At 42.6% G+C, this 8,754-nt stretch overlaps 1 long non-coding RNA gene across 1 annotated transcript in view; it reads left to right on the forward strand.

The window, feature by feature from the left end:
- LOC116591265 overlaps positions 1-7,909 on the forward strand; it is a 44,098-nt gene extending 36,189 nt beyond the window's left edge. Inside the window, exons 2-3 of the long non-coding RNA XR_004285918.1 lie at positions 7,636-7,724; positions 7,808-7,909. This is a non-coding gene — a long non-coding RNA (uncharacterized LOC116591265). The remainder of the gene's footprint in view (positions 1-7,635; positions 7,725-7,807) is intronic.
- The last annotated feature ends 845 nt before the right edge of the window (positions 7,910-8,754 follow it).

Below are 8,754 nucleotides of genomic sequence, written 5' to 3' on the forward strand. Positions count from 1 at the left end.
GCCAAGCAGAGAGCTCGATGTGAGGCTCGATCCCAGCAGCCCGGGACCATGACCCGAGCCGAAGGCAGAAGCTTTAACCCACTGAGCCACCCAGGCGCCCCTAGTTTTGTTCTATTCTTATGAATGGTCAAATATATATTGAGCTTCTAGTATGTGCTAGGTATAAGAGAGACAATGGTGAGCAAAAGAGGCATGGTCTCATCCTTTAGGGAGTTAGCAATCTAGTGAAGGTGATTTAATCCACATTAAGCCACTGATCACAAAAAACCCTGTAAAGACATACTGTGATAAAAAGGAAAGGCACACGTTGCTGAGAACATGTACCACCAGAGAGGGATTACAGAAAACCTCTCCAAGGAAGTAATAATGGGCTTGAGATCTGAGTGAAATGTAGGAGTAGCTGAACAGGGATCCTGGACAAGAACATTCTAGGCAGTGGGAACAGGAGGTGCAAGGGTCCTGTAACAGGAAGCAGCACAGGGCACTTGAGGAGCAGTCAGCACAGCTAGAGTAGATGTAGCCTGGAAAACAAGAGGGTATAGGAGCTAGACAGGTAGGGGAGGTAGCAAAAGAGTCGGAGGTTGGTGCCTACAGGCCTCACTGAAAGTCTTTTTCTTTTTTTAAAGATTTATTAATGGACTGACTTTAGAGAGTGAGAGAGAGAGAGAGACCACAGTCATGCACGCACATGCAAGTCTAAGCCAGAGCATGGGGGTGGGGAGTCAAGGGAAAGAATCTCAAGCAGACTCCCCACTGAGCATGAAGCCCACTGCAGGGCTCCATCTCCTGACCCTGAGAGCATGATCTGAGTCAAAATCAAGAGTCAGCCACTTAACTGACTGAGCCAGCCAGGAGCCCCTCATTGAAGATCTTGATCTTGATCTTTACCCTAAAATGTAAAGAGACTGAAGGATTGTAGAGACTGAGTTGGGTAAGATTCCTCTGCTTGCAGTGGGAAGGACATGTGGGAGATGCAGCATGAGGAAGCTTGTGAGGAAGATTGACAGGAATCCTGGCGAGAGATGATGGCAGCCTAGGCCAGGGCCACGGAAGAGGTGAACAAATCTGAGACATCTTCTAGAAGATAAGATTTGGAGAACCGTGATGGATTGGTTAAGGAAGTGTGAGGGAGAAGATGTTGGACTGCCGCCTGGATTCTGAGTTGCAGAACTAAAAGCACAGACTTCAGTCAGGAACATGGACAAAAAAACAAGTTTGTGGGAGGTAGTACCTCCACGATGCTGGGTTAGGAAATGTTTTTCTACTTTTGCCAAGAACCAATTTTTATAATCTTGGTTTAATTTAAAATTTAGGAGTTTAATTTTCACATAGTTGGGAATTTCCTAATTTACTTGTCATTATTAATTTCTAATTTCACTCCATTGTGATCAGACAACATATTTTGTTTCAACCCACTGATTCTAACCAGAAAGGCAAAGATAATTCTTTCTTTTGTTTTCCCTTTAATCTTCCAGGACTCACATGGCACATGGTGGCAGTTAATAGAAGAACCAAAGTATCATCCCACAGATCAGTTTACTGGTCATAGGGGAAGACGTAACTGTGTAATGGGAGGGATCAGACTGTGATCATCTGCCCACACTGATCAATAATGAACTCACTATCAGTGGGACAAAAGATAGTGGGTGCACCCGATGTGATGCAGTATGAAGAACACGGAATCACCTAGAAAGTATTCCTATCAAAAATGTTTAGCCTGGGGGCACCTGGGTGGCTCAGATGGTAAAGCCTCTGCCTTCGTCTTAGGTCATGATCTCCAGGTCCTGGGATCGAGAACTTCATTGAGCCCTACATTCAGTCCCATGTCCAGCTCCCAGCTCAGTGGGGAGTCCGCTTCTCTCTGCTTCTGCCTTTCCCCCTGCTTGTGCTCTCTCTCTCTCTCAAGTGAATAAATTAAAAGAAATTATTAAAAAAAGAATATTTAGCTAGAGTCTAACCAACCTTTTAGATCTAACTGCCAGCTTATAGGAAATGCAGGGAATAGGGAAACAAGGGAAGTGACATCAAAGGAAACCATGAGACAAATCCAGAAGGTGAGACATTCTATAGGACATACTGAGTTTCTTCAACAAGTTAGTGGAATTAAAAGAAGAAAAAAGGTTGTTGGAGACTATTCTAGATTATAGGAGGCTTAAGAATAACAAAAATCAAATGTAATATGTGGACTTTGTTGGACAGTGGTTTAAATACACAAGCTGTAAAAAGACATTTTGAGGATAATTAGGGAAATTTGAATATATATCAGATATTAGATTATATTAAGAAAACATCAGTTTGTTAGGTGTAATATTGGTCTCTCTTTGGTACACAGCAAGGTCTCAGAAACTCAGGGTCAGCCCAGTGGGACTCAAGCAGCAGAAATAGGTGTCTACAAGACCAAACAGTAGGCATAATCTCCCAGGTTTTATCTCAGCAGACAGGAGAAAACCTCTGCTCTAGGAATATAGCTGGATGAGAAGTGGCTCCTCAGGTCTGATGTCTAAAAATTATGGGTGGTATTCATAAAATTCATAAAAATTCCAGGAAGTCCTGTAATTTCTTAGAAAGCAAGTGAATTTCACTGCCATGAAGATTGTTCTAGAGCCCCCAGGGATCCAATGCTATGACTGATTTTTCTAAATAAATCAATAATAAGTAGGTCATGTGCTGTCCTACTTTTCATGTGTTCGATGTCACCGTCCAGGAAAAAATGAACCCGTCCTGTTAGCATTCTTGGTAAAACTTCAGCTTTGGTCAGTTCTTTTTCATAGCTCCTTCTTCATGTCCCCACACATAATGTGGGGATATGGACGTCTGCACTGGTAAATGGGATTTCTTATTTTGCTCTAGAATAGGCTTATGTATCCTGGGAGTTAAATTTCCTGCTATTCGAAAAAAACAAAACAAAAACAAAAACCCAAGCAGTTGCGATGGTTTGGATGTTGTCTGTTTTGTTTTCTATTAATGCAAGTATTTGTAGAATTTAGTTTGCTGGGCGCCTGGGTGGCTCAGTGTGTTAAAGCCTCTGCCTTCGGCTCAGATCATGGTCCCAAGGGTCCTGGGATTGAGCCCAGTATCGGGCTCTCTGCTCAGCAGGGAGCCTGCTTCCCCCTCTCTTTGCCTGCCTCTCGGCCTGCTTGTGATCTCGGTCTGTCAAATAAATATATAAAATCTTAAAAAAAAAAAAAAAGAATTTATCTTGATATTTTATCTTACTATCATCCTAATGAAATCAACCAGAAATTAGACATCAAGATCACCACAGTTTAGATGGCCACTTACTTAGTTCCACAGACCTTGGTCCAGGAATACTGTGGGAAGGTCCAGGAATACTGTGGAAAGTAAGGTCCATGAGTCTTTATTTAGATCTTACGTCTCTTTATTTCTCTCTCTCTTTTTTTAAAGATTTATTTATTTATCTATTTGACAGACAGAGATCACAAGTAGGCAGAGAGGCAGGCAGAGAGAGGAGGGGAAGCAGGTTCCCTGCTGAGCAGAGAGCCCGATTCAGGGCTCAATCCCAGGACCCTGGGATCACGACCCGAGCCGAAGGCGGAGGTTTAACCCACTGAGCCACCCAGGTGCCCCTAGATCTCACATCTCTTATCTTGATGTAGAGCTTGCAGGCTGGATCCTACATAACATTTCTAAATATTGGGGAGAAGAGGAAAGGAGGGAATTTACATTTATTGAGTAGCAGTTATTGGCCAGGCATTATACTATTTTACCTATGTTCACTCACTTACTTGGGGATGAATATAAAGTAAGTAGTTAAGGGGTGCCTGGGTGGCTCAGTAGGTTAAGCCTTGGCCTTCAGCTCAGGTTGTGATCTTGGGGTCTTGGGATCAAGCCCTGCATCAGGCTCTCTGCTTGGCAGGGAGCCTACTTCCCCCTCTCTCTCTGGCCTACTTTTGGTCTCTCTCTCTCTCTGTCAAATAAATAAATAAAAATCTTAAAAAAAAAAAAGTAGTAGTTAAGAGGGCTGGCTCTAAAAAATGAAATTGGAGACGGAGAGAGATAGGGAGGGAGGGAGGGAGACGTGTTGGGGGAAGCAGGGATATAAAACTGGCAAAATGTTAACAATTTTGGAATTCAAATGGAGGGTATTCAGGTACTCTGTACTACTTTTTAATAAAGTTTTTATTTTTATTTATTTATGACAGAGAGAGATAGCGAGAGGGAACACAAGCACAGGGTATCTGGATAGGGAGAAGCAGGCTTCCCACTGAGCAGGGAGCCCCGGTATTGGGCTTGATCCTAGGATGCTGGGATCATGACCTGAGCTAAAGGCAGACACTGAATCGATGAGCCAGCCAGGTGCTCCGGTCCTCTGTACTATTATTCAACTTTAAAATTTTTTTCACAATTATGGGGCACCTGGTTGGCTCAGTTGGTAGAGGATGTGACTCTTGATTTCAGGGTTGTGAAATTTAATTATGATTTCACAATTTAAAAAATTTCCTCAAACACTTAAATATAGTTATCATATGACCTAGCATATAACTATTAAATACATAGCCAAGAAATGAAAACTCAATCTGTACGCAAGAAAACTTGTACACAAATGTTCTGATTTATGATAGCCAGAAAGTGGAAATGACCCAAGAGGCCATCAACTGATAAATGAATAAACCAAAGGAATATATCTGTACCATAAAAACAAATGAAGTTCTGATACAGGCAATGACGTGGATAAACTTTGAAAGAATTATGCTAAGAAACTAAACACAAAAAACACATATTTTATGATTCCATTCATATGAAATGTCCAGAATAGGCAAAATCTCTAGAAGCAGAAAGCGGATTAGTGGCTACCTAGGGCTGAAAGTAGGAGGTTGAGGTGGAGTAATTGTTAATGGCTATAGGGTTTCTTTTGTGGGGCATAGGGGATAAGAATGTTCTAAAATTAGATTGTGGTGATGGTTACATAACTGTGACTATACTAAAAACCATTCAATTATACACTTTATTTATTTAAAGATTTTTATTTATTTATTTGACAGACAGAAATCACAAGTAGGCAGAGAGGCAGGCAGAGAGAGAGGAGGAAGCAGGCTCCCCACTGAGCAGAGTCCGACTCGGGGCTTGATCCCAGGACCCTGGGATCATGACCTGAGCGGATGGCAGAGGCTTAACCCACTGAGCAACCTAGGTGCTGGGATCATGACTTCAGCTGAAGGCAGAGGCTTTAACCCACTGAGCCACCCAGGCGCCCCGAATTATACACTTTAAATGGGTAAATTGTATGACATATGGATTATATCTCAATAAAGTTGTTTAAAAAAAGGACAACAGGGACGCCTGGGTGGCTCAGTTGGTTAAGCAGCTGCCTTCGGCTCAGGTCATGATCCCAGCGTCCTGGGATCGAGTCCCACGTCGGGCTCCTTGCTCAGCAGGGAGCCTGCTTCTCCCTCTGCCTCTGCCTGCCATTCTGTCTGCCTGTGCTCTCTCTCTCCCCCTCTCTCTCTCTCTGATAAATAAATAAAATCTTAAAAAAAAAAAAATTAAAAAAAAAAAAAAAAAGGACAACAGGTCAAAACAGCCTGGGTTTGGATCCTATCTCTAGCCCTTTCTTTGTTATGTAAACTTGGGCAAGTTATTTAAACTCTAGGCCACAGATTCTAAACTAAATAGAGAAATAATATCACTACTACTAGCCTCATTTGGAGGAATAATCTGTGAGTTAATCTATGTGAAGTGCCCATAGTAAGTTCTGCATAAATATTGGCCATGATGATGATGATGGGCAGACTATCCAACAACCCTAGTTTGGTACTATTCCCATTTTTCAGATGAGGACTCTGAGGCCCACAAAAGTTAGTACTTTGCTGAAGGTCACACACCTAACAGGTAATAGAAGCTGGTATTCTGATGACACATGACTGTAGAAGCCAGGCTTTTCCACCATAATTCTTTTGCCTGCCAGAATAGATGTATCTTTTGTGGTATAATATGTATTTATAGAAGGCGCTTTAGGAACTATGTAACTGCGTGTGAGAAATTAATATGCTAAAAAACACATGTCTAATTTTGACGTAGTCTTTTATGCCAAAGTGATATTATTTAATACCCCCAAACTGCTCTAGTTCGAGCCTCTGGCACAGAGTGGGTCCATAAGATGACAAATCGTCACTGTGCAAAACAAGCAGACTTCCCCTCTATCCCTCTGGTATCTCTGAATGGCCCTGGGTTGTTTTTACAGCCAGGTTAATGGAATTAATCATGTATTTTGTAGGTCCAGCACGGAACACTTCCCACCTTGTGTTACGGCTATTTACAGATATTTCTTCTCTTCTCAGCCCAGCTCCTTTAGGGCAGTGAAGGAGGCTAAACATAGAATGTATTCACTTGATTGTTTTTGAACGAGTGAGTGAATGAACGAGAAGATGAACAATTACATGCGAGCCGCACACTTCAACAGTCTCTGGGTCTAATACTGGCGATATACTTCCCTACAGATTGTGCACTTCATGCTAAAGGCCGGGTGAAGATTTTCAGCTAAAGAGTTCAGGTACTCCTCATCCCAGAATTGGACAAAATGTCCTAATAATCCTTATTGATTAAGCTATAAATGGAACTACCACATATTTCCAGAAGTACTGAAAGTTCCCGTTTAATCTCCTTCCTCTTTACCCCACCCCCCAAACCATAAACGTGTCCACAGCTGAGATTTTCCTGCTTCTTCCTTAAATTTGTTAAACAACGCCTGATTAAGGGTAACAATCTAGTGTAGACCATACTATAGAGCTGTATTTATGATGTATGCACTGTGAAGAGCCTTCTGGCTACCTCGGGAAACCAGTCTAGTCGAGTGTTTAAAAGAAGTCTGGCCTGGGGCGCCTGGGTGGCCCAGTGGGTTAGAAGAAGTCTGGCCTGCTCCAGCCAACTGGACCTGAGTTCTACACCTTCCTGGGGGGCATCTTCATATGCAGCACTCGGGGCTGTGTCTGGCACATCCTGAGCATTTAGTGAATGTCTGTTGTGTGAATGACTGGAATTGTCTGCTTTCCTTTGGCTCCTCTTCATCTTGCCCACATTTTGTATTAGAATTCTCATTTTCCCAGGTAGATCTGAGTTCCACCGTGTGGACTAGGGGCAAGGCTTTAGATGAAAAAATAAGAGGGATATTTGAAAATCAGTCCGATTAGAGAAAGAGGAAGGTGAAAGGATTTATAAAAGACAAGAGTTTTTTTATGCAAAATATTATCTTCGGGTTTGAGTTCTGTGCAGGGATATTTCATTCTCTTTATTCTGTGGCCATGGTATGGTCCCAAACCTCTCATCTTTGTTACTGTATGCCCTTAAAGAGGCAAGGGAAGGCAAAGCAAAAAGGAAATCCAATACCAGTTTTGAGGGGGAAAAAACCTCTCAAAACACAGGTCCTACTAAGTAAAAGTCAGTGATGTCATCTTTGAAGATGAGGTTAACGTTTTAATGCACTCAGACTTTGAAGATTATGAATGAGCCTCCCAGACAGTTCCCTAGCTACAGGCCAAATAAATACCCAGAGATTAAATGAGGCAGGATATACTGTAAAATGTGGAGGCACAGGATTGCTTGGATCCTCCACAGTTTACACGAAAGTTCATTCTCTTGTTCAACAACCTTTTAATTTAAATGCTTTTTATATACCAGGAACTATTTTATGGGCTGGAGATCCAAGTTCGGGGCTAAAAAAGATGTGAAGCATGAAGAACATCAGGAAATATTCAGAGGATAAAGTTGTAAGAAACAATATTGGTAGAAACCTTTTCCCAACCCTGTAAGGTCTCACAGACTACTGACTAGTCTTTCTCTTCCTTGACAGATAACTTTCTTGAAAGAATAATGTAGGGGCACCCAGGTGATTCAGTGGTGGTTAAGGATCTATCTTCTGCTCAGGTCATAATCCTGGGGTTCTGGGATCCAGCCGCATGTGGGGCTCCCTGACCAGTGGGGAGTCTGGTTCTCCCTCTCCCTCACCCTCTGTCCTTCCCCCTCTTGTGCACGTGCTCTCAAATAAATCTTTTTTAAAAAGAATAATCTAGGGGCGCCTCGGTGGCTCAGTGGGTTGGGTCTCTGCCTTCAGCTCAGGTCGTGATCTCAGGGTCCTGGGATTGAGCCCCGCATCGGGCTCTCTGCTTGGTGGGGAGCCTGCTTCTCCCCTTCTCTCTCTGCCTGCCTCTCTGCCTACTTGTGATCTCTATAAATAAATAAATAAAATATTAAAAAAAAAAGAATAATCTATACCTCTCCCATTGTACAGAATGAAGAATGAACATTTAGAAACTTTTACAGCAATCTGTCATGACCACGACCTCCAAGCCTGTCATCAACGAACTCATCTTGTTGAAGAGAGTGTAGATCCAGTTAGGCTATCATCCAACTTTCAGGGTAACTTGCACCAGGTGCAAGTGACATTCTAGTCACGCACAGCAGGACTACTGTCAGTCCATGACAGATCGGAAATTAGAGACACTGTGTTTCACCACATTCATTCAAAAAGCACTGGTCTACACAACACTGTTTCCACTTCATCCCTTGTTCAGTCTTCAAGCCGTTTCAAACTGGCATCAGCCTTCCCCACTCTGCTGTAAATACCACAGGAAATGTCACTGACCTCTTTATGGCCGAATTTGGTGGATTCTTTTTTGTCCTCATGCTACGTGATGTCTCCAGCATTTGACACCCTTTGCTTCTGTAACATTACAGAAGTTGTGTTCTCCTACCTCGCCAACAGCTCCTTCTTTATCTCCAGGCTTTTCTTCTGCCTAC

Source organism: Mustela erminea, chromosome 5, assembly GCF_009829155.1.
Source record: "Mustela erminea isolate mMusErm1 chromosome 5, mMusErm1.Pri, whole genome shotgun sequence".
Lineage (NCBI taxonomy): Eukaryota > Metazoa > Chordata > Mammalia > Carnivora > Mustelidae > Mustela > Mustela erminea.